Genomic DNA, 27594 nt, shown 5'->3' with positions numbered 1-27594 from the left:
AACGTTCTCTTGCTAATGAAGTCTGTTACTGTTTGGGATTCTCAAGTGGTTTTTGCTTCTGAATGGCTCAATACTCCTGAGGAAACTTGTTCTATAAACGCTGCAGAAATGGCCCTTTTCAAAATTAATGATATCATTGCATTCTGCCAGGATAGGGGAACAAGGAGAAATAAATAGAGCTATTATTGTTGGGATAGATTTTTCTAAACGTAGCACTACCTTTAATAAACTTTATAACCTCCATGAATGATTCAACACCAGAAGTAATAGAAATGAAAATGGAATATTATAGAAACTTAAAAGTTATGGGTTTTTTTCTTGTAGTGAGATGAAATATAGAATTAGCTCTTAATCTTCACATTTTGGAACTTCCACTTTAATACGGGATCAAATATATTTTTTAATAACTATTCATAATCCATCTGTGCTTGGTGACTTCCTAGTATTTAATCACCTAAACCATAAGACAGATGTACAAAATCCGTATTACTTTGTCATCCTTTTACTGCAAATGAGTGCAAAATAACTGGTCTAAATAAAAACAAGGTTGCTTTTACTAAAAGTTTGCTACTCAGATTTGTGGCTCACATCAAAGATTAATTTATATTGTCAATATATATCTGTAGTAATTATTATATTATTTTTCCTCTTTTCCTGTATTCTTCTCATGTTGTTTTTTAATGTGTTTCTGCTCAAGTTGAATCACTTTCTCAGCAAGAAAAAATGCATGAAACACTGTTGGTTTGCTTTGTACCTACTTACAGAAAAACTGGAAAATTCAGTTTTTCAATCAGGAACATGAGAAGGATAATTACTGAATTTTAAAATGCCTATATTTAAAAAGATCATATACGCATGATGAGGAAAGACTTGGAAGTGTAATACATTAGTATTTAAGTATTTGTACCAAGAACATGCAAGCAGGGTAGGTTTTACCTGGAGCCACAATAGTACCAAAGAGACAGATTAAAATACATATTGAGTAAATAAAAAATATATAGGGTAGATGCAGGGAAGACATATGTTACTTTGCATTTTCTTATGAATGAGGCTGTATTCTTCATGCCTGCCTTTGGATACATCCTTTGAAAAATATATTCTTTTTTACCATGTTGCCAAGGATGATGGTTCTTTTGGTTGATGTGTGAAATCCTTTCTTAGGTCCCGAATTTCACTCAGTTTTAAAGATCGATCAATAATGGTTGTAATACTTTGCTCACCTTTTGCTCTATCAAGAGTCCCAAGTGTTTGCTTCTTTGCATTGTCCATTCATTGAAAACCTGCCCGTTTGGGAATGTTGTTCCCAATACGCAGTACCAGATATTCAGAGCTGGAGCAGATTGAGACTTTTTCTTAGAAGTGTTCTCCTGAATAATGTGCTAAATTGGTAAGATGATGGAATATGCTGTTTGAATGGAGAACTTGTTTCTCAGAGGTCTGATAGACAGGCTTGTCAGCTCTGATTTCTGACCATGCTTTCTCTCTTAAAGACTTACTATAATGCCTTCAGTAGCTGTGTTCAGCTTCTGTTTGGTATTCATAGTGCCAATGTATGGAAACCACATACCCATGTCAACATGCAGCAATGAAACTTGGTGGTAAGAGTGTGTTACTTAGCCTTAGCTTCACCACCTGATGTTTTCTCCAGTTTTAAATTATACTTTGGAGAGATCCAAGGAACATGAAAAGCGAAGGAAAAAAAAAACCTTAAGTTGAGATTTATGCTTCACTGGTGCTTAATAAAGAAAAACTCCAGGGAGTGTGCAGTGTTGAGAGCTTAGAGTAGGGATTTTGACCATTCATTAATTTCACATCAAATGTTCATGTGGATATTAACTACAGCATAAATTATGAGCTTTGGAGCCTAATTATGCCAAATAAGAAACTATCAAACAAACTTCAGCTGTTCTTAATGTAGTTTGAGTGATTGGTTCTTTTTGCTTTTAAGGCCTCAGTCAAAGCATAGCAAATAAATATTGGCCTATGCCACTCACTTTTTCCAGGAAGATAATAATTTCTACTATGGTCTTGTTGTTAAGGTCAAAAAGCCTTTAAGAACTTTTTCCCACTTCTTCCCCCTTTCAGAAAAAAAAGAAAAAAGGGGGTATTCAGCCATCAAAGAGCAATTTGTAAGGTGCAAAGGCCAGGTTAAAGAAGAAAGCATAAGTTTCCTTGTGACTATCTCACCCCAATGCTCTTAAAAATCTGGAAGGACTATTGGTGCTACTACAGGCTTTTCTATTGATTAACAGAAAATATTCCATATGAGTTAGATGAGTTGACAGAACTTCCTTGGCACTGCATTCTTTAGGCTGCATGAAGTGGACCTGAAGGTATGGGCTTATTGATTTTATTTTATTTTTTCTCTATTTTCTAGGGAATCTGGTAAAGCTTTTCAAACAAATCATGTAAGGAAGATGGTATAAATCAGTCTGAAATATTTCCTGTCATCATCTTGAGCTTTGTAGAACATGTTTGACAGTTCTTGCATTTTAGACTCTTAGCTTGATGTTAGATATTCAAAATTAACTTGATTAAATATCAAAGAGCATGTGTCACCAGAAATATGATTATAATTTGAATTTTTGAGTTTGAATTTTAAATTGAATTTTATAACAGAGTCAGTTCTAAGTGGGAACAGAAGTGAATCAGGGTCACAGAAATAGTCCCAGTGATCACACACACACAAAAAAATTCTCTTTCAATTCTGCATGTGCAAAACATGTTTCATTGTTAAAACTGAAGATTATAAATGTTAGTGCAGTTAATCCTTCTGAATATGAGGGAAAACAGAAGCATCCTTATTATGAGACTTACATGTGACCACCATTTAATTTCAAGATTACTGAAACTGTGGATGTCAAGTTTGCAATCAGAGGAAACTATAAGATAAACTGGCTGAAACCCTTCAGCAGACTGGAGATTTAAATGATTTAAATAGGTTGGGGTTTTCGTCGCTTCTGCGTTTGGTTAATAATGCTCCCAGTATAGCATCAGTCCCCCTCCTCTTCTTTCCTTCTCCTCTCACAGTTACTGAAATAACCTACTGTGTCAAATATGTGTACATTGGTCTGCTTGGTCCATATATGTTATCATCTAAATAGATGTTATAAATATAGTCCTGACAATTTCTCCTAATTGTTTTAGTAATGTAAATGTATATAATATATTATTATTATTATTTTATTTTATGTGAGTTTTCATTTAAGAGCACTATGGGAGATCCAAAACTCAAAATGGAAGTAAAGATGTTGTAATAAGCTCATTAATTTGCCCTCCATATTGTCAAAGAAAAATATTTCTGACAATCTAGGAAAGCATATTGCAAAGAAATACATTTAAGAGACAGTGACCAGCCATAAATGTTAATATCTAATTAAATAGTTGCAGAAAAGAAAGGTTTAATGGCTTATGGACTGGAAATTGGTTAAAGAGGGGGAAAAGAGAGAAGAATAATCCTTGTAATCCTAAATGCAACCTGTAATCTTGGAGACAACATTGTGTTATGTATTCATTGAAAGCCTTTCTTTCAGTAAACAATGTCTGTGTTGAAAAATTCAGTTCAGAGTGGGCATAGGTATAAACAAGGCACTAGAAAACACTGATGTTTTTAAGTGTGTATTTTTATTCAGAGGATGTTGCAAAACATCAGATAAATATATCCAGAAGGGAACTTTCAGAGAAACCACTTTGCAGTTATGAGTTTGAGTACAGTTGTGATTCATACAATTCTTGCGGGATCTATTTAGAAATATGCAGTTTCAAAACATTTAAGCTTGGAATTGATAAGGAAAAATCCTATTAATTTGCGGAATCAGAGTAATCCTATTAATTATATATGCAGTAATCCAATTAGTTTAGAAGTCCTCAAGATATTCCACCAACATTTTTACCAACAACCACATCACTGACATTAGAGACCATTAATGCTCCATTTGAGTTTCCTGAGAGTTGGGGCAATTAGTACAGTTGTGACAGTGTTTTAAATGTTTTTCTTTATGAAATTTTAAATTGCTTATTTTAGCTTGTTACCCATTGCTGTTAGTTTTCCATCTATTCTGACCTATTTGAACTACTTAGTCTACGTACTATGGTGGGAATAGCTCAGCAAATACCTCAGCTCAGCAAATAAAAAGACATCCTGTAAGTTCTTTAGATTAGTGGATTTCTCTCTCATCTTAACATGACCAGGCAGTTTTTTTTGGTTTTATATCTTTATTGATTACCTAGATGAGGGGATTGAGTGTACCCTCAGTAAGTTTGCAGATGACACCAAGTTGGGAGCTAGTGTTGATCTGCCTGAGGTTAGGGAAGCCCTTCAGAGGGATATAGATAAGCTGGATCACTGGGCTGAGGTGAATGGGATGAGATTCAACAAGGGTGCTGCACTTTGGCCGTGATAACACCATGCAGCACTATAGGCTTGGGGCAGAGTGGCTGGTTGACTGTGAAGAGGAAAGGGATTTGGGGGTGTTGATTGATGTTTGGCTTAACATGAGCTGACGGTGTGCCCAGGTGACCAAGAGTGCTGATGGCATCCTGGCCTGTATTAGAAATAGTGTAGCCAGCAGGAGCAGAGAGGTTGTCACCCTCTCTACTCAGCACTGGTGAGGCTGTAAATCGAGTACTGTATTCCGTTTTGGGCTCCTCACTACAAGAAAGACATTGAGGCTCTGGAATGTGTCTGGAGAAGGGCAACAAAACTGGTGAGGAGTCTGGAGCACAAGTCATATGAGGAGGAGCTCAGGGAGCATGTATTGTTCAGTCTGCAGAAGAGGAGGTTCGGGGGAGACCTTGTTACACTCTACAACTTCCTGAAGGGAGGTTGTGATGACGAGGGGCTTGGCGTTTTTTTCCTAGGCAACAAACAGGACTCAAGCAAATGGCTGCAAGTTGTACCAGAAGAGGTTTAGAGAAGAGGTTTAGATCAGACATAAGAAAAAACTTTTTCTCTCAGAGGGTGGTCAGGCACTGGAATGGCTGCCCAGGTAGGTGGTGGAGTTCTATCCCTGACAGTGTTCAAGTGGAGTCTGGATGAGGAGCTATGAGATATGGTTTAGTAGCTTGTGGTAGCAATGCTGATGAGAGGGCAGTTGGACTAGATGATCTTGTAGGTCCTTTCCAACCTTGTGATTCTCTAATACTGCAGCATATGTGGAATATAATTTTTATAGAGTATGTTACTGATTCTTTACATTGCCATGTAGGTATGCAGCTGCTTCTGACCTAGCTTGAAGGTCTTGGAGGTGGTATTGCTTTGTGCAGTCTAGAGAACAATATATGTTGGTTCTACATAAAAGGAGGATGGAATTTCCATTAGAACTGTAGAGCTACAATGATGGTGGTATCAGATACCTCACTGTGTTGTTGAAACACTTCCTGCTTTCCCACCATGACAAATAGTTATAGCAGTATTTCTTTAATGATTCCTATCTTATCTTGAATTGTGAGACATATTAAAAGAAAATTTCGCAGTTCCAGATTACCTTTGCTTCTTTGGCTGTCTCAGCAGCAACAGCTGAAACTATTATTTATGCACGTTTCTCACATAATGCTCCCTGAGTGTCACTCTTCTCTGAGCAACCTGTGATTGTGTCTAGGAATTATGACTTTTTTTGACATATTTGACACGTCCAGTGAGTACGACTATTTGTTCCCATATAAGTGGCTTCACACTCTTGTTCCTACATACTGTGATACTTCTCACTGTATTGTCTTGGAGGCTATATTTTATTCTGTTAACAGTCATTAATATTCTAAGCCATATAATACATGTTTTATTTCACCTTGACTCTCAGTTGCTTTTATACAGTTCTCTTTTAAGATGTCAATAATTTAAAATAGTTTGTAGCTGCCCAGTGTCAATTTAACAGGTTCCTTTTCCTTTTTTCTTTCTCCTTGAAAGAAAACGTAACATAAAACAAATGGAAGGTAACAATTTAATTTCTTGGCCTAGTATATCAGTATACAAATGAAGCTGAGCAGATGTTTACATTAACATTTAATTGAATTTATAGCAGACTGCCACATGTTACATACATTAGTAATAAGCATTACCAAAAGTAAAAGAAAATATTATGTGCCCTATGTAGTAGCATGACACGAGCAGGGGAATAGATCCCTCAGCTGTTGAAATTTTTGCTATCGGTAGAATGAGAGGTGTACAAACCAGCTGTGGCTGTTTGTGCTTTCTGTTCTCATTGTTCCAAATGAGAAAGGGATTGTGCATGTTACACTTGTCTCTGAGGCCTGATTTATCAACTTTTGGCTTAGCAATGAGTAGGTCAAGGCAACTATTATTTCTGGCATAACAAGGTTTATTCAGGATTGGTCCAAACCCCACATCCCCCACATTTTCCAATTCTGCCTTCTAGATTATTCTGCATTGTTATTTTTTTAGAATGGAACTGTTTTCAAGTACGGTTCTGAATGAGTGTTGCCAAAGCGTAATATCAGTCCATGAAATACGATGATAAATGAAAATATCAGAACACTGAAACTTCCTATCTTTATTTATTAACCCTCTGAATTGTCAGCACTCTAAGAATGATGTCTTATTATTTAAAGTAGAACAATTTATCATATCAATAAAAGCAGTTCTTATTTTAGATGGTATGTTCATTTACTTTTACCATAATGTCCATTTCTGCTAGCTGTCAATATAGCTGTTCCTCTTCTTTGTCATTTCAGTAGATTGAAAAGGCATGTTAGTGATCCAGCTAGAGTGAGGGCAGCTGGTAATAAGAAAATTGTTAGAATTATTGAGCTCTCCACAACACCCGGAAGACTCATTTACCAGAATTATAGCTGTTTATGAGGAAGCTCTCAGTGATACTTCACCCTTTTGTCAGATGAGTATTATCTTCCTGCAGGAAGGCATAAATATCTATCGTGTAAGGTAGCGAACCTTAAAAAGGGATTATATTCAGAAATAAAGAGTATTGCTGTGTTTTGCGGTGTAGGTTATTCAGGAAATGGCAAGTTTTCCTTTTATCTCAGTGAACAGTTTAATCTTATATTTCAGCATCACATACTGAGAATCAAGGCTGTAAATCACACATTGTAGAAACACGAATATTCTCCCAATATTTATTTATGTGTTCTAGTTGCTTGGATTTCTTTCTGTATTTTGTCTGAGTTACTTTCGTTTCAGAACCAGGTTCCTCAGTTTAAAAAACAAATCATTGCCCAGATGATTAATTTAGAGTCTACCTTCATTGTGATAAATGTAACTCACTAAAAGCAAAGTTAGCTAACACAATCTTGAAAACTAGGTATGTCCAAAACTACCTCATGAATATCGATTTGTGCATGACTGTGTTTAGTTTCACAGTATCTTTTTGGATTTGAGAAGCAGAAGCACTTGAATGTTTTACAATCTGTCCTATAGTTTTGCCATTACAAACAATGGTATTTCATAAAATGGAAACTCATGACAACAACTTTGTGTCATGTCTGATGCATTTGATGAAAAGATTATTTTTAAAACATCCTTCTCTATTTACTAACTACTCTGCAATTCCCATTGTAACTCTCTAATATGAAGCAAGAATATGATATTCATGGAAGACTCCTCTTTTGAATGTTTTACTTCTCCCCCCCCCCCCCCCCCCCCCCCCCAAAAAAATGAGAAATCAACTGGGGCAATGTCACATCATTAATAACAGTTTGGTCTACTACTTATCATATTGACAATTAGATAAGCCTACATAAGATGTAAGAAGAAGATAAGAACTACATACTTCTGTTTGTCATCTAGTCTTCTGTTTGGAAGTGGGTCATGTTGTGCTTTTTGTGGCAGAGGTTATAGCCTTGTGTTTTTTAAAGTATGTGATTGATTTAAACTAGTGGAAGGAGATCTGGTTTACTAAAACCAAGGATTTAGTACTCAATCCCAAGGTGTATGCATTGCTCCTTTTTGAAGTCATTCTTTTATAGGAGCTGAAAGAGCCAGAAACATTCCCTAACTCGTATACTATAGTATATTATATATATATATATATACTATCCTATATTATATATAGGAAAAGAGCTCGTATACTATATTAGGCTTAATGAAACTGCTTGCATTTAATTTGTCTATTTTCATTATTTTTCTTTCTGGTAAACCCTTTACTTGCTATAAAAGAATTATTTGTTAAATAACTGAACATAGTATTTTTCATTTTATATGGATTTAATAACACAAAATTCTGCTTAACTGGAGGCTTTTGTGAAATACAACAGAATATTTCTTTTCTTGTCATTGTTTCTATTGTAAGCTATATAGGATACATTCTACTTTTCTTCTTTGCTGCCTATGCAGTGATTTTTACGGTCTCCTATTATTTTTGTTAGCCATACATAACTTTTTGAGGGAGTTCTTGAATAATGCTATGTCAGCCAGATCTTTTAGAGCTATATTTCACCAAGTTCTACTGAAGTTGCTGGGGAGGATTTTCTTCAAAGGGGCTTTCCAACTTCACACTGTGAGTGTGTGTTTTCATTTGGCTTTTCATTGTCCAGGTTTGCTGACTTGGAGCAGCAGGGAATACTTTTTTTATACACTTTCCTGAAGTGTGATGTGAGAGCGTAGAAATATTTTACTTCTCCTGTGAGAAAAGGTTTGTGCTTCTCTTTCAATGCTGTTGGAATTTATAAGTACGACCAAAGTTGTTTGTCCTGTTTCAACACAAAGGTTAAGCAGATTTAAAAGTCTTTTGATTGTTTTGCAGTGTACCTAATTTCTGCAGGAATAAAATTCCAGTTAGCGTGTTCACATAAATCTATCCCTACCCTTTCATTCCCTACTTTAATTGTTAGTGAATGTGATAAATACCTTCGTGTTTGATTACCTGTTTGAAATAATTTATTTCCGTGTCCATTTGAATGTTAATTTTTCATAGGAGATCCTGTAAGTGCGCATTAATGGGTACAGTTTCTGCATAAATACTCAACTGGCATATAATATTTTTGCAAGAAAACAATATAACATTACCAACATAATTGCTGAAACTACTATGCAAAAAGGGAATAAGCTAACAGGAAGCTATATAATATCATAATAACTTCTTATGGTAAAATAGCATATTGATGAGAAAAGGTTGTAAATGCTACAAAATGAACTAATGTTTTAGGTGATTTTGTTTGTTGAAGAGATTTGAATATTTAAACGTTTATCACAGCTAAGCACCACATAGCTGTTTCCTCCCTTCTCCATGCTGGGCTGGGGGAAAGAATAGGAACAAAAGTAAAACTTCTGCATTGATATTGATACAGTTGATTAGGACAGAAAATGAAGGGAAAATAATGATGATTACAAAAGAATACACAAAACAAGTGATGCACAATTCAATTGCTCCTCATCCACAGAACTGATGCCCAGCCACTCCCTACCTTACTCCCCCCAGTTTTATTGTTCAGCATGATGTCATATGGCATGGAATATCCCCTGGGCTACCCCAACCTCCTTGCTAAGAGGGTAATATGAGAAATTGAAAAAAAAACAACAAAAAGCAGATACTAGGATGAAATGAAGTCTATCATAGCTGAAAGTAGGATACTGCATTTAAATTAGTAGTATGGGAATTTTTAGACAACAGTGTGAAATTACCCAGGATACACAGATTGATATTAGATATTAATATCTTGAAATATCTCCAGACTGAATTTTTGGGTCTTGAATTTGGTAGAGCAAGGGTCAAGAAGAGGAATGGGCATTGTATATTCTCTTGGATACTTTTTCTACTTCTCAAAGACTATTGACCTTTTTGTTTCTTTATATTCAACAATGAAATATTTTTGTTTCTTATGGAATCTGACTGTAGTAATTATTTATACAGCCTGGATTCCACATGGGTGTGTCACAACTTTAACATAAGAACTACCAGAAGAAAGCTTAAATTGAATTTGTTGCATGTGGAAAGCACTGCTGGGGAGATCGGGTATAGGGAAGTTTCCACCTTCCAAAATAAATGTTTATATTTTCCTTCTTTCGAAGATCTTACTGAAGGAGGAGGGTGGGTTACATTTTATGCTTGTTTTGTGCCTTCCATCAGCTCTTTTTAACATCTTACTGCTTTTAAAGTCTTTCTGAAATCATGGAGGCACTGAAGTGTGGTTAAGTATGTATGTAGAATGGATGCAATGTTTCCCAGGGCACAGAAACAATAGCAGTATGCATAATGTAAAAGTCTGGGGTTAGTTCTCCTTCATAGTAACATCATTTGGAGTCTTGTTGTTGAATTCCATGCTATAAAGATCTCTTGGGAATAAAATATATTTGTCCCCAGTGATAACACAATATAATATAACAAGATAACACAATATAATATAATTAAGGCTAACAAAATCGAACGAAACAGAGAGAGAGAGAGAGTCTCCGAAAACCGAGAGGCCTACTGTGAACTCTAGGCGACACGGCTGGAACGCTTCCCACTCTCCGAGAAGTTCGAGAGAAGAAGGAGGGCACTCCAGCCTGGGAACGAGATTATATAGAGTCCTGGTCCCGTGACTTATTGTTACTCCTGTTGTTCTCTGGGATATGTAGTCTTCTTCTGTGGACTGCACATTCAACAGAAGTATCCATACTTGACATGATGTTATGATGTGGAATACTGATAGCAAAATTACAAAATTACAAAACCATGACATTCCACCCCTTATTCTACATTATTACATCATGGTTAATATATACATATATATACATATATATACACGTATGTAAAATTGTGATAGCTAAATAGTAGAATTGCATGTAACATAACTAAATGTACAACTATAATAACTAAAATAACTAAAATACACTACACATGCAAACATATATATATATATATAGATACATAAAATTATTGACTGCACTCCCCCAGCATCAAATTCCCTTGTGGCACACATTGAACATCCCCATCCTTCTGCATTACCCACCAAGTGCACCCAGGTCCCTGGGCAAAGACAGTTCCACGGATAGGTTTGCCCTTTCCAGAAGCTGGAAGGACCCAAACAGCTTTTCCCAACATGTTCTTTACATGTATAACAGGGACCTTATCTCCTTCTACAGTGTGTAGGGGGCTAGATTGACTAGGACCATCACGATTGACAGATCCTCTAGTATTGACCAGCCAAGTGGCTTCTGCCAGATTCTTCTCCCAATGCTTAAGAATGGAGATTTTTTTTTTCTTTAGAATCAGTGTCACAGAGCTCCTTAACCCAAAGATCATATTTCTCTGTTCTGTCCAGACTTTAAAAACAACAACAATAGAGCTGCTGATTTACTTGCCACCCTATGATGTGCTGCAAAGAAATGAAATGAAAATCTGTAAATGAGCTTTCATTCAGTAAAGCAGAATTTTATAAAAATAGAACTGAAGGGAATGCATTCATGTTTGCATACTAAACTGAAAAGACTGCAAAGGTGTAACGCAGCAAAATTTGTTTATTCAATTATTAAGAATCTTTATTAAAATATAGTCTAATAACTAGAAAAATGGATAATACTGTTAAGACTTTAAATCACACATCTGGAGAAATTACACTGCGTGATGAGATAACTTGGTTAATTTTCTGCCTTGTGGTCTTACACCAAACAACTATTTGCTTAATAGTGATATATACGTGCATAGAATGTAATAAAACTTACATTTTCCTAGAGATTCTATAATTCAACTGCATGTTTCTGGCTTCTAATTATACAATTGGAAATAGAATTTAGGTATGAGATCTGATGGCTGGAAGGAATAGTTCTGCAGAAACAGAACAAACTAAAAGAAATAAAATTACCTACATATTTCAGTACTGCACTCACAGAGCTAGGCACGTTTCAGTTTAGCCATGTTTCTTATTTTTAATTAAAAAGAGGTAAATCAGAATCATTATATTCTGTAATTCAAGAGAGTTTAGGAAATAGGTACGTTGAATCAGTAAGAGCAATTTGTTATCGTTCATTTTATCAGTTTATTCTGAAGTTTCTGCTTTTGCTAATATTTTGGTTTCTGTCAGTTTCCTCTTACCCTCTGGTAATGAAAGGCACTTGGAATTTCTAGATACTCCTTTCTGTCATTACAGAGATGGTTTGACCATCCACCAAGTATTTAGCAGCTGCCAGCTTTGATAATCTTGCCAGACTCCTGAGTAAAGAGGAAAAGAGAACATTGTTTTAAAATCCCCAGGTTTTCCCTTCTTTACAATGGAAGAAGGCAAGAAATATTAAATGGATGCGGAAGAACTTGTATGAGCTTCATTCTCAAATGAAAAGAAGAGGTGAGAGACTACGTACTTAGGGCCTGGCTAAGTAGTAGGGCAAAGTTCCTGGACTGGACTGCCTTAGATACCACAGACAGCTAATTTAGTGTGTAAATTGTGGGAGGTACAGGTGACTATGTTATGCTGCAGCACGTGAGTTTTAGTATATGTTATTTTGTTGATAAAGAAGAAAGCACACCTTCCTTTAGAAGACTAATAGTAAAGTAATTCTGGGGCACATTGCTGTAAGAAACCTATAAGAGGACTCAGTGAAGAGAGAATGAGAAGCAAACTACTGCTGCAGTTAATTTCCTCTTCTTGTGAAATATCAAAAACAGCAACATGAGCAAAAGCAAACAGACTACCAGGAAACAAATTGTAGGGTCCCCTGATACCTCAAAATTGGCACATTGGTCACTGATGTGAAAGGGACAGGTTTTGTTTGTAGGATTGATGCCATGTTCCCCTTCCACCTGAGCTCCTTTTGCAAAAAGCAGCTGTGCTCCTTTGCTCAGGAGACTTCCCTGAATTGGTCTTTCCCCTGAAAAAAAGCTGCCAAAGTTGATCATGTGAATGAAATTGTGCGCTTATGTTTAACATAATTTAGAAGCGAGATTGCTCTATGCAATAGACACATAAAGATTCCTCCAAACACTCAGTGAGGTTAGTTTAACTAATGTATGAAACAAGAGGTTGCCTGAACAATATCAGTTTTTTAAGTCTAATTGTCACTGCTCTGTTTGTCCTGATCAATGGGGGTAATATTACTGAGAAGAATGAATTTTCCATCCCAAATACTCCAATCTATTTCTTATAAGGCAAATTCAGTTGCTTTATTTCTAATATGAAATTCCACTCTCCTATTTTATTAGATTCATTAAACCATCATGTTTAGTGATTTAGCCATAAAGAGAAATAATACACTGCTGGCAGTGATTTTTGAGAAGGCTCCAAACTTTCAGGCACATGCAGTGCAGTTCCACAGTACACAACCTATGTTCCCCAGGTGTGCCAGGTACCTATCCCATACATTCAAACTGTATTGTTACAGAGGTCTCAGCATGGGACTTTTGAACTTATTGACATGTATTAAATTAATCTTATCAACACTTATAAGCAAAGCCTCATACAGTTGGTGGAATTGAAGCTCAAAGAGATGGAGCAGCCAGCAGTGGGTGATTGCTCAGGGTTTGCTTCTTACTGTTGTTCTTTGCTTTTGAAGCAGTGTGACATAGAGCTTGTTTGAGAACTTGGATGACTGAGTGTTAAAGACAAATGTGGCTTCTAGCATTATATTACCTGAAAAGAATAATATCCAGTGTCACTAGCACTGCTGCTGTCACATTAACACTAAACATCCTAGTGAAACTGGGAAGCAGTGTTGGAATGTTTCTGAAAGGCCACATGCAGAAAGTGAGGCAACTATGTGCGCTGCTGATAGGCATTGGGGAGATAAGAAAAGCAGTTTCCAATAGCCACAACATACTCCTTTCCTTGTGTCCCTGCTATGGACAAAAAAGCTGGCAAGACTGCTACTATACCAGTTGAACTTCATTTCCCTGATGTGCGATGCATGTAGTAGACTCTTGTTGCAGCTGTAAGAATCATCTTCCCTTTTCTGGAAACCCTACTTGCTTTTGGACTGAGAACTTTCTAGAGTTCATGGTCTGATTTTGGCTGAACATAATAGTTCAGTCTGCTGCATTTATTGAGTAGTTTGGTGACTATGTTTTTAGAGTTTGTGTTCCTTCCAAAGAGAAAAGCTCTTGATCACATTTGATCAGGGCACTCTAGCCAGTGAAAATTGCTGGCTTCACTACAGTTTGTACCAGCTGAAGCTATGATGCGCTACTTTCACTTCTGAATAATTTTTATAAATAGGATGGTACAGTGTCCATAAAGGGTAATTATCAAAATACAGTCATCTTCTATCATTCAGCTATACTACTGATACAAAATGTGTAGAAAGTGTTATGATTTTAAATCGTATTTTACATGGGGACTTATCTGATTATTGCCAGAAGTTTTTCAGCATTTTTTAATTTAGCCTTATGCATTTTTAACATGACATCTGAAGCAGAGCACACACACGGCATACTAATATTGAAGGAAGCTGATAGCGACTACTCTCTATCTGTTCTTGCAAAGAAAAAGATAATCAGGAAATAAACAAAAATGTTTGAATTGACTGCTGCTGGATAAGGGCGACAGACTGCATGGAGTCAGTGCTCAGAGCTCCCTCCATTATTTAGTATCCATTTTGTTTTTCAGGGACTAGCTAGTTTTTGTTGTTGTTTTCAATTAAACCACTGTAGATTTATCATCTATGTGTAGAATAGAATGTTGTGCTGGAAATACAGCTTCACTGTAAAATCTATTTCCTATTTCTCCCTGCTTCACAAACAAGAAGTCCTGAGTTGAAATTTCTTTCATGACATTTAGGTGCTTGTTTATTCCTGCAAAAATGGGGACTTATTCAGTGTTTTTGAAGTTAGTGTTTAAAACAAAACATGCACCAACTGATTAAGTGCATGAAAACAACTGTTTCAGTGTAGGGGGTCCAGAGAAAATAAGCCCACTAGCTTTTAAATAACATGTATTCAACCCCATCCCAACCCTCTGTCTTTCATAATATTCTCAATGCAGTTTATAGGTTATCTGGCACATTTATATATATATTTGTCAGCTATTCTCATTAATTTGGTGGATTTTAAATGAGCTCTCAAAACTCAACTGCAGTAAAAGTGGTTGTATGTCAAAGAAATGTTAAGCACAGCATTACAACCAGTCAGAAATTGTGGAAATAAATAAATAAAAAATATTGCTTATAACTATTCTGGTCTTTTTAAAGGAGAAAGGAAATCTGATGTAAAACAAAGGAAACATTAAGAAATCTTCATCAACAAAGAATGTCAATTTAGCAATTTAAAGAGAATACTGTAAAATTTTGAATTTAAAAGAGAGTGAATTTAAAAGCTGTGCGAATCACAAATATTTCATTGTCTGGTGATTTCTTCAGAAATTCATTGGTGTTCTGCCACCTTACAATTATAAACTCTCTGTTTTGGCCTGAGTTGCTTCTGGACAAGTGAGGCTGTTTGATTCCATGCACTGAACCTGTGTTATGTTCCAGGCTATAGTACTGGCACACCTTCCAGCTTTCAACTGTTTCCTTCTTTCTCACTAGAAATAACAATCTGGAGTTACCTTCGTAAATTGTATTTGAAATACGCAGATGAAAAATGTTATATAGCATCAGATACGATTTACTTTGACTCAAATCATTTCTTCTCACCACTGTGGAAAACCAGAGGAAAGTCAGGTTAAATAGGTCTGTAGTGCAGCGTCTTGATTTTTTAAACAAAAAAGCTATCCTGAAACATGAAGGCATTAAATATCACTGGCATTGAGCATACATTATCGACCTGTTATAAAGAATTAAAGGAGAGCAATATTCTTCATTTTACTTTGAGTATCTATGAATGGCTAATGTGACCTGGGCTCAGATTTTCACCTAAGGATGTAAATAAAAAGGTTTCCCCTTTATGGGCTCAAGTTGCCTACCTTCAAGTTAATCAACACTTGATGGTTTAGCACATGAGAAATTCGGGCAGAGGTGGAATACGTTAACCACCTATTGACATTCTGGAGCAGTTTGCTTTCTGACCTTTCATGACAGAATGAGTTCAGCAAGCAAACAAGAGAATGTCAGAATCCACTGCAGAAATAGGCTGCAGTTATGAGACTGGAAAAGCAAACAAATGCCTTAGGTGGTATTTTTAGATTGTAGAATGGTGTGCAGATCACAGATACAGTGTATAATAGTGAGGTGATGTGCAGGTACCCATTTAAAAGTTCCATGCCTGTCTGGGTTGAGAGTGGATTAGTTTGTAGTGATGACAGAGTCTCTCATTGGAGGTTGTTCCCATATGTGATAGAAGGTGTTGCCTGCATAATATTAATAGAACACAGAGGTCCAAAATACAGTCTCTGAAAACTGGATTGCTGTTTGACATATGTGGGAAGATCTTAAATGCTGCTGCTAAGATAATAGTAGCTTCCAATTTGATTTATTCATTGACTGAATATCATATTTTTGATTTGCATCTTCAGCTGGTGCCAGTTATCCTCTATTAATGCAAATCCATTCAGTTAGAATTACCTGGTTCATGGCTAGTAAAATGTCATTTAAGATATTTATTGCCATATCTTCTAAACAACTTGTGCTGTTGGTCACTGAAAGTTTCATAAAATGATTTTTTTTTTATTTTTTTTTTGCTAAAGGATTTTGCATACAACACTGCATGACGGTTTAGTTTAAAACGATTGCACAACATATCTATAAGCTCAGTTTTCTTTCTCTTCATACGTGTTTTGGCTATCTCTAAGCCCTGGATAAAATTATTGTTTTCCTGTTTTAACGAAGTTGATGTGTATAGTAATAGAATCATAGAATGGGTTGAGTTGGAGAAGACCATAAAAAGCCATCATGCCACCTTCCGCTGCAATGAGCAGAGACACCCCCAGTTCCATCAGGTGCTCAGAGCTCAAAGTTCAGTTAAGTAGAATTTTTCACCTGAATAATTTGGACATGTAGAAGGGACCTTTCAAGAAAAAGATTCACATTTACAAACTTATCCTTCATCTCCTTAACTCATATCTGTTATGTTTTACACCATATTCTTTAGGGGTAACAGAGGCAATGTCACAGTATCTTCCGTTTCCAGACATAACTGTCAACTTAATCAGTCATTCCACGGTACAACCTAAACCTTCTTCACACAGGTGTCATACGTGGAAAGGATTTTAGTCATCTGATTTTTTTTAACAAGATTGATTTCTTATAAACAGTTAAAACAAATCCACAGTGCTATATCAGTGATATAAAAGTCTCAAATCAAGAGATAGGATATATTTTATTGGAATATTTTACTTTTTTCATTGGCTTTGAAGGATGTTATATTAATAGAATAGATATGAAAAAAATATGGAACGGGATTTTTTTTCTTTCCCACCATCCCCCAATTAATAATTTCTGTTTCAGAATGACAACCCTCTGCAGGCAAGGTTACTACTAGAGGATTATTTCACCTATTGGCTGGCTATAAGTCCTTGACCTTTAGTCCCATGTGACAATATACCTGAGGTATGGACAGTCTTCTAAATATGCTCTTGTATTTAATGCTTTAAATACTTCCTGCCTACTTTTGACAGACTAACAAATGCATATGCTTGCTAGGATGAATATATTTAATTCTTATTTTGCAGAATGACAGTATAGAAACTATACTTACTACAGTTATGTTTTGGGTCAGCACAGTAGTGAGGATAGTCATTTTATGGCAGACAGAATGAGGGTGGCACAGGGTGAAAATATATTTCTTGAGGCCAAAGGCTACTGCATTGTTACCCCAGAGGAACCACCAACAGCTGAAGGCAACTCATCCCAGCTCCACGTGGGAACATCCCACTAACTTTCTGGAGATATCTGCCTCCTGCATAGGAACTGTGAGCTTTAGTTCAACTGCAATGAGAAATCATTGCTGGGTTGGAAGGCAAACAGCAGTATTGTGGGATTTTCTAACTAGAAAGTTTGCATAGTAGATTCTTGTTCACAAGGTCATTTTGTATGCTTCTGTGTGGCTCAAGCATTGCATCAAGGCAGCTCAGGGGAGAGTCAATGTCAGAGCTAAAGCTGTGTTTCAGAGCCTGAAACACTAAAACAGTGTATAATGTTTGCTGAGGGACACTGGTGCTTTGACTATATGTTTTAGGAGGGTTATGCATACTGACAGCCTTGAGGGTTGTGCCACACATCTTCCCCAAATGGGATCTGTGTGCAAAGATCCTGTAAAGGGAACGATGGCTCCCCAGATGCCTATAGACATTAGTCAATAGTTTTAAAGTGTTCCTCCCTATCCAGAGCATAGCAATGCAGAACAATGTATCAAGTCCTTTAATGCCAAAGAGCATCGCTCTTTGGAGGGAAGTACAAAAACGAGGAACCAACCAAGCGTTTTGAACAGCTAAACATTCCCTGATCTTAATATCAAAGTGGGTACTTGTTTTTTTCCCCTGTCTGTTGCAGCTAAGAGAAACGTGCCTGATGTAGAATAGAAAAAAAAAATGTTTTTTCCTATTAAAAATATTCAAATGCCGAAATGCTGCGGAGAACAGCTAATTTGCACAGCTTGCTGATGTCTGTCACAAGCACCAGAGAACTTTCAGGGATATTTGTGTTTGTATTGCTGTCATCAGTATGTTATTATTGTAACCAACAGGCTGGTTATGTCCCATTGCCTTCTGTAGGACTAAGCCAATTTAACTGAAGTGCAGCATATGCCAAATAATAATAGGCTAACATAAGGTAGGATGTTTTTAAGTTTGAAAGTGTAGGTTTTCTTATATACTGAATGGCTGCAGTGTACACTATGAAGAAAAATGAAATCAGGTTTTTCTTTAAGTTTGTCTTTGAGGGGAGGGAAGGAGAACAGAAAGTCATGTTTTACAGGTTGTTCCAGGTACTGCTCCTTATTCTGTAATATCTGCACCTGCACCCTTTATTTTAGACTTAAGGAAGGATTTTGGTGCAGCTCCCACTGAAAGGCCTAGGTAAACAAAAGTGTTTAGAAGCAGAACTCAGAATTCATTTGAAGGTGTTTGTTGTGCATCTTTACACTTAGAGTATAGAAACACATTTGTTACTGTGATGCAGGGTCCTTTAGGCAGTAGCAATCTTAGCCTTAGCCCACATGTTTGACATCCTACATCACATGTCAAAGTACTGATTATGACTATAAGTTCAGGTCTGTGGAGGATTGGAAAGTAGAACTTTAAACTAGAATTGAAAGTTTATAAACTATTACCAGCACAAAGAGACCTTCACAGATAGTGAGTCCAGATTCCTGCCCATTGGCAAAGGAGAATAAGATGATCAGTTTGGTACGAATTGCTCTGCATTTTCTCTGATTGTACTTATTACTTAAGTTCCTCATACCGTGTGCAAAAAAATCAATACATGATACTGAAAAATAACACAAAAAATAAGATCTGTAGAGACATGGAATGTTTCAGCATTTTTACACCTATTATTGCTACCTTATTAATAAATTTCTAAGAACTAAATTAAATATTAACAGGTTTTATTTTGACTTGATGTGAAATTAATTACCTTATCCTGTGTTAAGTTTAAAGAGAAATGTTATATGCACACGAGTCTATACAGTTATAATTTACTGTACTCAGTTACATAGTAAATACAGTAGATTTTGTAAAAGTTAAGGTAGCAAAATATGGCAAGTGTCAAATCTAAAAGCAGCACTTGCTCCATCAAAGCTGTAGAGGGATCTTCTGTGGATAAGCAGCAGCATTGATCTGTGCAGTATCCTTGAAGCTGAGGGACAACACTGAAGTACTTTACTCTTGTTCTTGTGAAGGCTGTGATTTCTATTTCTACCTTTGTGTTTTTGCAAGTCATTTAGCATGTGCAGGATAGCACTGGTTTTTTTTTTTTGTTTTTTTTTTTTCTTCCTTTTCTATGTCCTAAAACCAGTTCTAGCCAGTTCTCAAGGTTTTAGTAATTGGCCACTTGTATTTAGATGCTGCAGGTCTTTGGCTTCATCTGTTGTCAAGGTCTCCAGTATACTTCGTATCCTTATTTTCAGGTGCAGAAAACATCATCAGTCTTGCTGAAATGCTACTGACTCAGAGCAAAGATTCAATATGTTGTTCTGAGTTATATGTTGGACAGATGCTTACAGTCATAACCTTAATGTCATATCTCTGAAGACATGGTTTGAAGACCACTTCCTCATTTGGACAAATAATTGATGCCAAATAGTGCATACACTGATTAAGTCAACACAAGAAGTTCCTAGAGAAAACTGCTGTTCTCATCCAAACTAGAAAGTTCTAATTCACATTGCTGATGTATTTATCTGTCTGAAAATATATGTTTTCCTGTGATGAGGGGCATTTGATTATAGTAGAGAACCAGTTCTGCTGTATTTAAAGTTGAGAGATCCTCATGACAAAATGTTGACTTCTACAAATACTCTAAAATCTGTACATTAATTCTCAAATTGCCCTGTAAATTACTGTGCCAGATGGAGGAACAGAGCAAAGGTTTGAATTTATTGGAGCAATGGGCTCCTTAAACATATTCCCTTCAAGTCTGTATTTTTTAACATTCACTTAAATTTATTTGCACATCTCTAGAGATCACATCATCTTGTCATCCAGTCTTCCCTCCCATTCATTTCTCTTGTTTTATCCTAATGCCAGCTTTTCTAGGATATTGGGCAGTTACTAGGCTAGCTGTGTTGTTATTATGTCCCCTGGTTGAAGCCAAAGGCAACGACAGATATTTTTGCATATTGAGTTAGAAGAAGTTAGCCTCAATTAGCTTAATCAGCACAAACATTTGTGCTTGAGAATCAAACCCAGTGCAGCTGTCCCTATTGCCAGTTGGTGAGTGCTAAATCACACTCTGAACAGTGCCTAAGGGCTTCTACAAGTGCATATAGCAACAAGCCAGCATACCCAATAAAGTGATCCCTTCCCATGTGCATTTGAACAGTAAATTATGCCTATCATTCATTTAGAAAGCAAGGCAAGTTTTAGAGTGCATTTTTCATCTTGGTTTTAATGTGGTTTTAAAATTATCTTTAACACTATTTCATAAACAAAGTCTTTTGAGATTTTTCTCCTCAGGTTATAAACCTCCCCCTGTGGTGGGCTTTTCAGAGATTCAGTACCAATTACTACACAGGGCTTTTTCTAAGTTTTGCCTCAAGTCATCAGCAGGTCACTTGTTCTCAGCAACTCAGTTCTACCTTCTTTAAATGAGAGAACCAAAGCTGACACTGTTGTAAGATCTCCCCTAGAAAACAGAAACTTTGTTAATAGAGCATTCTCTAATCTGATGCTGTAGATGACTCTGCAAATGCATTATAGAGTCATTAATATTGGAAAACATGGTTAGAATCATTAAGATATCCAGTGCAAACATCAACCTCTCCCCACCATGTCCACTCAAACTTGTCCCTCAGTGCCATATCTCCAGGAATGATGACTCCACAGCCTCTCTGGGCAGCCTGATACAATGCCTGACCACTCTTTTGGAGAAAAAGTTTTCATAATATCCAATCTGTTTACAGATTTTGTGTGTGATGCTGAGTGTAAGAGGTTTGCAAGAAAATATGAATGACTTCTGACAGGCAGCCACCAGAGCTGATTTGGAGTCCTGGTTCCTGTATTCCCTAGAAGTCAATGGACATAAGTAGCTCCCTCCAGAAGAGAGAATCAGATATCAAAGGTGTTAATTTTTGCTCTGAAGAATTGTCCGGATAATGGTTTGTAAAACTGATACTTTGATATCACGTCTCCAAAGGAGAATTAAAAACGCTGTAGATTTTGGTTGTGCCAAAACTCTTAAGCATGATGACACTGAGACAACTGATAATCTCAGGGCTAAGCTTGCGCTCAAATGCTGTGCTGAATCATTTCCAGCTCCTGTTGTTAATCTTAGAATCAACTAAAGGCCACTACAGAGGGTTAGCACTTGTTCTCTAGTCTTTGTTTATCTGTATGTTTTTGTATTCTTACAGGAAAAATTCCTACTAATTCTACCTCCTGGTGAAATAATATTTTCTTGATAATCATCTGAGAATAAGCAAGTGTATTATGTATAATCACATTTGGGGGAATATAATATTGAATGTAATTTGAATTTAAGGGAGTTATTTTTTCCCACAACAGATGTATAATTCAATTAACATAAATGTTAAATCTAGGTATCACTTTACCTCTGCTGCACCATGCAGGTAATTACTTTCTGGTTATCTTAAATTCTTTTCTAGCTGTAACAAAGACTGTATTCATAATAAATCTAGAGTACTACCTCTTGTTTCTGGGACAAGTGAATCCTATATCTCATCCTGCACATTTTAGCATTAGACTGATTATGAAAATGTGATTCTCTGCTGCCTGTACTCTGTTTAAGAATAGTGCGTTAAAATGCATGAATTAAAGATGTAAAGAAAGTTTGGAATCTAAAAATATTTTGGCTGTCCCCGAGTACAAAGATTAGGCATTCTATTTCAGGACAACATGTTCACTGTTAGATAGAATTCACCTGCATTTGAGAATATGCAGAAGCACGTAACTGCATCAGAACTTAGTTCGTTAAAGCTAATGATTATCTGGTATGACAGGAGAAACAGGCTCCAGAATTCCATATTTGTAGGATACAAACAACTGAAAGATATTTCCCTAAAAAAAGAATTATATGAATTTACAATTGTGGGGTATTTTTTGTCTTGTTTGTTTTGTTTTTCTCCTAAGCAATTGTTTTCACATAAACATACTGAGCATAAACACTGAGAGAAGTATTTCAGTAGCAGGTGTTATCTTCTAACCATTTTTTTCCCGATGGAGAAGAGACTGAAATAATTAAGATTATGTGAAATCCATTCTAAACAATTATTCAAATAATGGGCATAGACTGTTTGTTGCACAAGATGTCAGAGTTGTATTTAGTTGAGTATGAAAGCAGATACAGACATGCTGGTGTTCTTCTTAGCAAAAACTGTACGGTGTCACTTCAGGGTTTAATTTTTTTAGTGGCAAAACAGTTGGTTTCAGGTATCATCAACAGAAGCTTTTGGCTAAAGGGCCTCAGTTTAATACCAAGGAAAAATTGGGGAAACAGATTCTTTCAAAGCAGTTCTTGAGAAATGGCTGTGGGAAGCCATTTGTTTCAGCACTGTAGACAGTAAAAGAAAGATTTTTAGAACATCCCAGGCCAATATGTGTTCTTAAGAAATAGTTTAGAAACAAAGCCTTAATTTCAAAACAGTGAGCCTTTGTCATTTGTTTGGAGGGGAAATGGCCTCGAGTTGTGCCAGGGTAGGTTTAGGTGGGATATTAGGAAACATTTATTTACAGAAAGGGTTATTAAGCACTGGAATAGGCTGCCCAGGGAGCTGGTTGAGTCACCACTCCTGGATGTGTTTAAAAACCATTTTGATGTGGTGCTCAGGGACGTGGTTTAGCAGAGGGTTTTTAGTTAGGGGAGTGTGGTTAGGTTGTGGTTGGACTCGATGATCTTTAAGGTCTTTTCCAACCTGAGTGATTCTGATTATATGGTCTTCAGAGTTGAAAGAGAAAACTGTCTCCTAACTGCTTACTGCAGGTGATCTGCTTTGTGGCAGAGATGATGTGCAAACACAGAGGAACTGAAGAGGTCACAGTTCTCTGTTGAAATTTCCCCGGTCCATCATATTTATACATCTTCTTTTCTTTATAGCATCCAGTGATAAGCATTCCAGAAACTACGGTCGTTATAAGGAGAACAAACAGAGCCCTAAAAACCTGTTGGAATAGCTGACAAGATCATGAAATAATTATTGGAGATCTCTAGATGATGGTGAAGAATTTAGAACTGTAAATACAAGGAATCCCAAGCAGTTTCAGGAGTTACTCACACAGAAACTCAGAACAAGTGTAAGTATAAAAGAACACCAAAAACAACCAGGCTAGTGTGTACAGTAATCTCCAGACCTTAAAGTCAAACTTTTGATGTTTATGATATTAGATTCTTTGAACTGGAGTATGGCTGTGATTGCTTATGTGTCATGTACTGTGAATAGGAAGGAAAGAAAAGGTTTCTATGCATCAGAGGAAAAAACTGTCTAGTGTCTTTTACTTTCTGACAGAAGAAAGAGGATTTGTACCCTTGTTATACAAGCCCATACTTTACCTGAACCGATTAAAACAAAGTCTAAGAAGAACCTTCACTTTTCCAACAGCATTTTTTAGTTGCATCTGTTCTGTTCATTGAAACTATCCCTAAAATTTTCATCTTTTGACTGACAATTATGTATTGACAAAAAGCCAGGCAGTCTGCATGAAGTACTTTTGCTTTTTTTCTGGTGTTCTCAGAAGTACTTTTGGAAAGAAGTCTTCCTTTAAGAGACCCATTGGTATGTAAAAGCCACAAAATACACACTTCAAGGTCCAAAACCAGTATATTCTCTGATAAATGGTCCTTTGAGGAAAATCAATTACTGTGCCAACAGAGAAGAATTTAATCATGGCTTCTGAAAGGTCAAATGTATGATCATCCTCACACTCATCCCTTCTGAGTGGGAGTTCTTGTGCCTGGAACTATTTTGGCTCTGTATCTATGTATTTTATATAACACACATGCACATGCAACAAAAATGCCCTGCTCAGTTAATTCTGTCATGCAACCAGACAACCTTATTTTCAGTTATTCAGATTTATGTTTTGTGACATGCTGAAGGATATGTAGCTGTGTCCATGAGGGTATAGCAGGTTGGCAGTTCTGGTAAGAGCTAGTCCTGGTCCTAGTTTTGATTTAACACCGGAAATTTTCTTTGAGAAAGAAAAAGAAGTAGGGAAAGCAACCTTGATGCAGCTTTTCCGCAGCAATTAGACACAGCACCAAATAGTTCATTAACCAAGCCTAAAAAAACCCCCACAAATGCAGGTTTGTCTGAAATTGCTTCTGAGAATTCTAGTATATTATATTCCTGCATTGTATTTTGCTGGGGATTAAGCTCTCCTATCTCTTTTCTTCACTATATAATAGAACGTAAGGTTGTACTTCACTTTTGCTCTAGGGTAAGCTTTCAGATTTTCTTCTCAAATTTAAAGTTTGATCTGTTCCTGCCCTGAAACCATGTTAAAAATGGAGGAATCTTCTCATCCCTTGGCTTAGAGAAAGGCGATATCTTCAAACCAGTCTTAAATTACCTGAGAAAGGTAAAGGTCACAATCTGGTAAATAAAGAATTGCTTACCCCTTTCTGAGGATCAGGGCTCACCAAACACTCCAAAGGAGATGATCTCCAAGTAGAGATCCTTCCCTTGTGATAGCCAGCCCTTCAGTGAGATTACACCAGGTAGTTCCAGTCACACAGGTGAACTGCTTCCACCTGTGCTCCCAGGGCTGTCTTGTGTTCACGTGCTTGGATACTGGTTCAGGCTGTGGCAGTTCCCATACTGGTGGCATGTTGATATACAATGGCTGCTCTGAAAGTAACATTTTCCATTTTATTATGTTGGCCCACAGTGTCAGAGGTGGATGTTGGTGTTATGGCAGGAGAGGTCGAACTGTCTCACCAGTATTCTGTTACATGTTGTTGCTGTGCAAAAGATGGCAACAGAGAGGCAGTCAAACAGAATGCTGGCTGACATAGATGATGCAAAAGAGTGGAACTGAATTCCTCTCCGTACAAAAAAAATTGCAGCCACTGACATTCACTGATGCTCGTTGGATGTTTATGGAGACCAAACAGTGGATGTAGCGCAGTTAAGCAGTGGGCGGTGCCTTTCAGTAGAGACAGCAATGGGTGAGTGAACTGATCTAGGAAAGACTTTATAAGGATGCCTGTCAAATTTGCATCAACCACTGAAGAGTGCATGGTGCTGTGATACACATAGGGAGAAGAAGGGATTTCTGTTCAGTTAATCCTCTGAATGGAGTGCTGTATTGCAGATGAAGCATTTAAAAACTGTTTTGCTTTACAGTTGCTTCAATAATTACTCCGTGAGTCCTTTTCTCAAAGCTTGGAACTGGAAAGCCCTTGAGCTTTTAGAAGAATCAACAGACCTTTCTATTCTCCTCTGAATGCGTAGATGGAAGGAACTCCATAGGAGAAAAGCTGGCGTGCTATGAAGTACAAGTTTTGAGAGGAATAGAAGGCTGATTTCTATTATTGTCATTTTTTTTTTTACTTAAAATAAATCTTCCGTGGCTTATCAGGAAATGACTTAGGCATTCCGGGTCGCTGAAAAATTTTGTCACCACCATCATTTGCAAAGTCTAATTAGATATAATTTTACAGAGAAATCTTTTTCCTTCACGTAAAAAAAGAAGCAATAAAAAGTTCATCACTTAATCTGGCTAGCATTACATATTTCACTCCTAAACTGCTATAGTAGTCCGTTATCATGCTGTGCTTCATCCTCACGTAACCTAAGCAATCGGCAAAGAGGTTCAAATTTAACATCCTCCTGAAAGCAGGTCAGTTTGACCTAAAGACTATTGAAGTAATTAAAAATGCTGCCTTTAATTTCACTGGGTTTTGGATTGGGCCCTTTTTTCTTTTGAGGAATAAAGTACTGAATGTGATGAACAGACTATTCCTTTTTTTTACAGCATAGAGTATAACACAGAACTAACATAATAGAAATTCCCAGAGAATCTCAAAAGTCTTTTTCAGGCTTTTTGATGGATAGTTATTCCCTGGACAATTGTCAAACTTTTGTTTTCCATATTTGTCACTACACGTAAGTTGTCTGTGCAGAGTTTTTGATTGGTCAGCTGTTGTTCATTTCTTAGTTTTTCCCCCTAATGGATTTGCTTGCTTCCTTCGGTTGGTTTGTGGCCAAGTTGAAGTAACATAGTGCTTTGGGGAAGTAGTTTATGTTGGTCACAGTATGGGTAGACATAGGAGGAAACAGCTAAAGATGTTGAGGTTAATTACTACTGAAACAAAGCAGCAAAAATGTCAAAATAGCCTACCTGACTATGTCTCATGAGCAACTGAAAGTCTGATATGGATGTGGAAAATAATTAAGTTTATAATCAGACATGGTAAATAATATGCTAACTATTAAAATTGCATTCAACCCAGTGGTATTAACTATACATTTTTGTAAATTCAGCTTTTTTGTGTTCTACCGTATTGAGAGTTAGTGAATACAAGTGCTAGTCAGTTATAATGCAAGTCCCACTTCAGTCCTTTGGCCAAGCTAGAGCTATGACAACAGGTATCGTATGTCATGAACACTCAACTCAAAAGCTAAGTCTGATATAAGAATATACTTTAGTAGAATCAATGTATTTATTTTCAAAAACATCATCTCCTATTCTATGGCATGATTGAATCTATATATGCCGAAGGCACCTTACCATCAAATTCTTATGTCCACATTCACACTGATATCTACTTCACATTTATTGGGATGATTAACTGAAAACTAATCCAGATGCCATAAATCTATATTCCCCTGCTTAAATCCTCATGGAGGATTCCTGTTGGGGGCTTTCAGAATATATCTAGTAAAGAGTTACAGACTTGAGCTCCAACTGCCCAGACTTTAATTTGCAGCCAAAGCAAAAAGTCCCTCGTTTTGTTTACTAGTATAGTGGTTAGATCATTTTTTTCAGGAAATTAGGGCTTTGGATTTGTTTTTCCTGTTTACAAGGGGCATTTAAACCATAGGTTTGCCAAACAGAAATATACTTTAGTGAGGTCTGTTGGGTATTTTGAATGAAAAAATTACGCTCCCTCTGTTTAGGTAGAGCTTCCAAGGATAGGTACAGTTTCTTTCAGCAGAGAGTCAA

The 27594-nt window shown here is 36.7% G+C and overlaps 1 long non-coding RNA gene across 2 annotated transcripts in view; it reads left to right on the top strand.

The window, feature by feature from the left end:
- LOC107312887 overlaps positions 1-27594 on the top strand; it is a 137275-nt gene that overhangs the window by 25412 nt on the left and 84269 nt on the right. For both annotated transcript variants that reach the window (XR_004307075.1, XR_004307074.1), the window contains exon 2: positions 23525-23721. This is a non-coding gene — a long non-coding RNA (uncharacterized LOC107312887). The remainder of the gene's footprint in view (positions 1-23524; positions 23722-27594) is intronic.

The sequence above is a fragment of the Coturnix japonica genome, chromosome 4, assembly GCF_001577835.2.
Source record: "Coturnix japonica isolate 7356 chromosome 4, Coturnix japonica 2.1, whole genome shotgun sequence".
Lineage (NCBI taxonomy): Eukaryota > Metazoa > Chordata > Aves > Galliformes > Phasianidae > Coturnix > Coturnix japonica.
The sequence above is the reverse complement of the archived record's forward strand: the minus strand, read 5'-3'. Positions and strand labels throughout refer to the sequence as shown.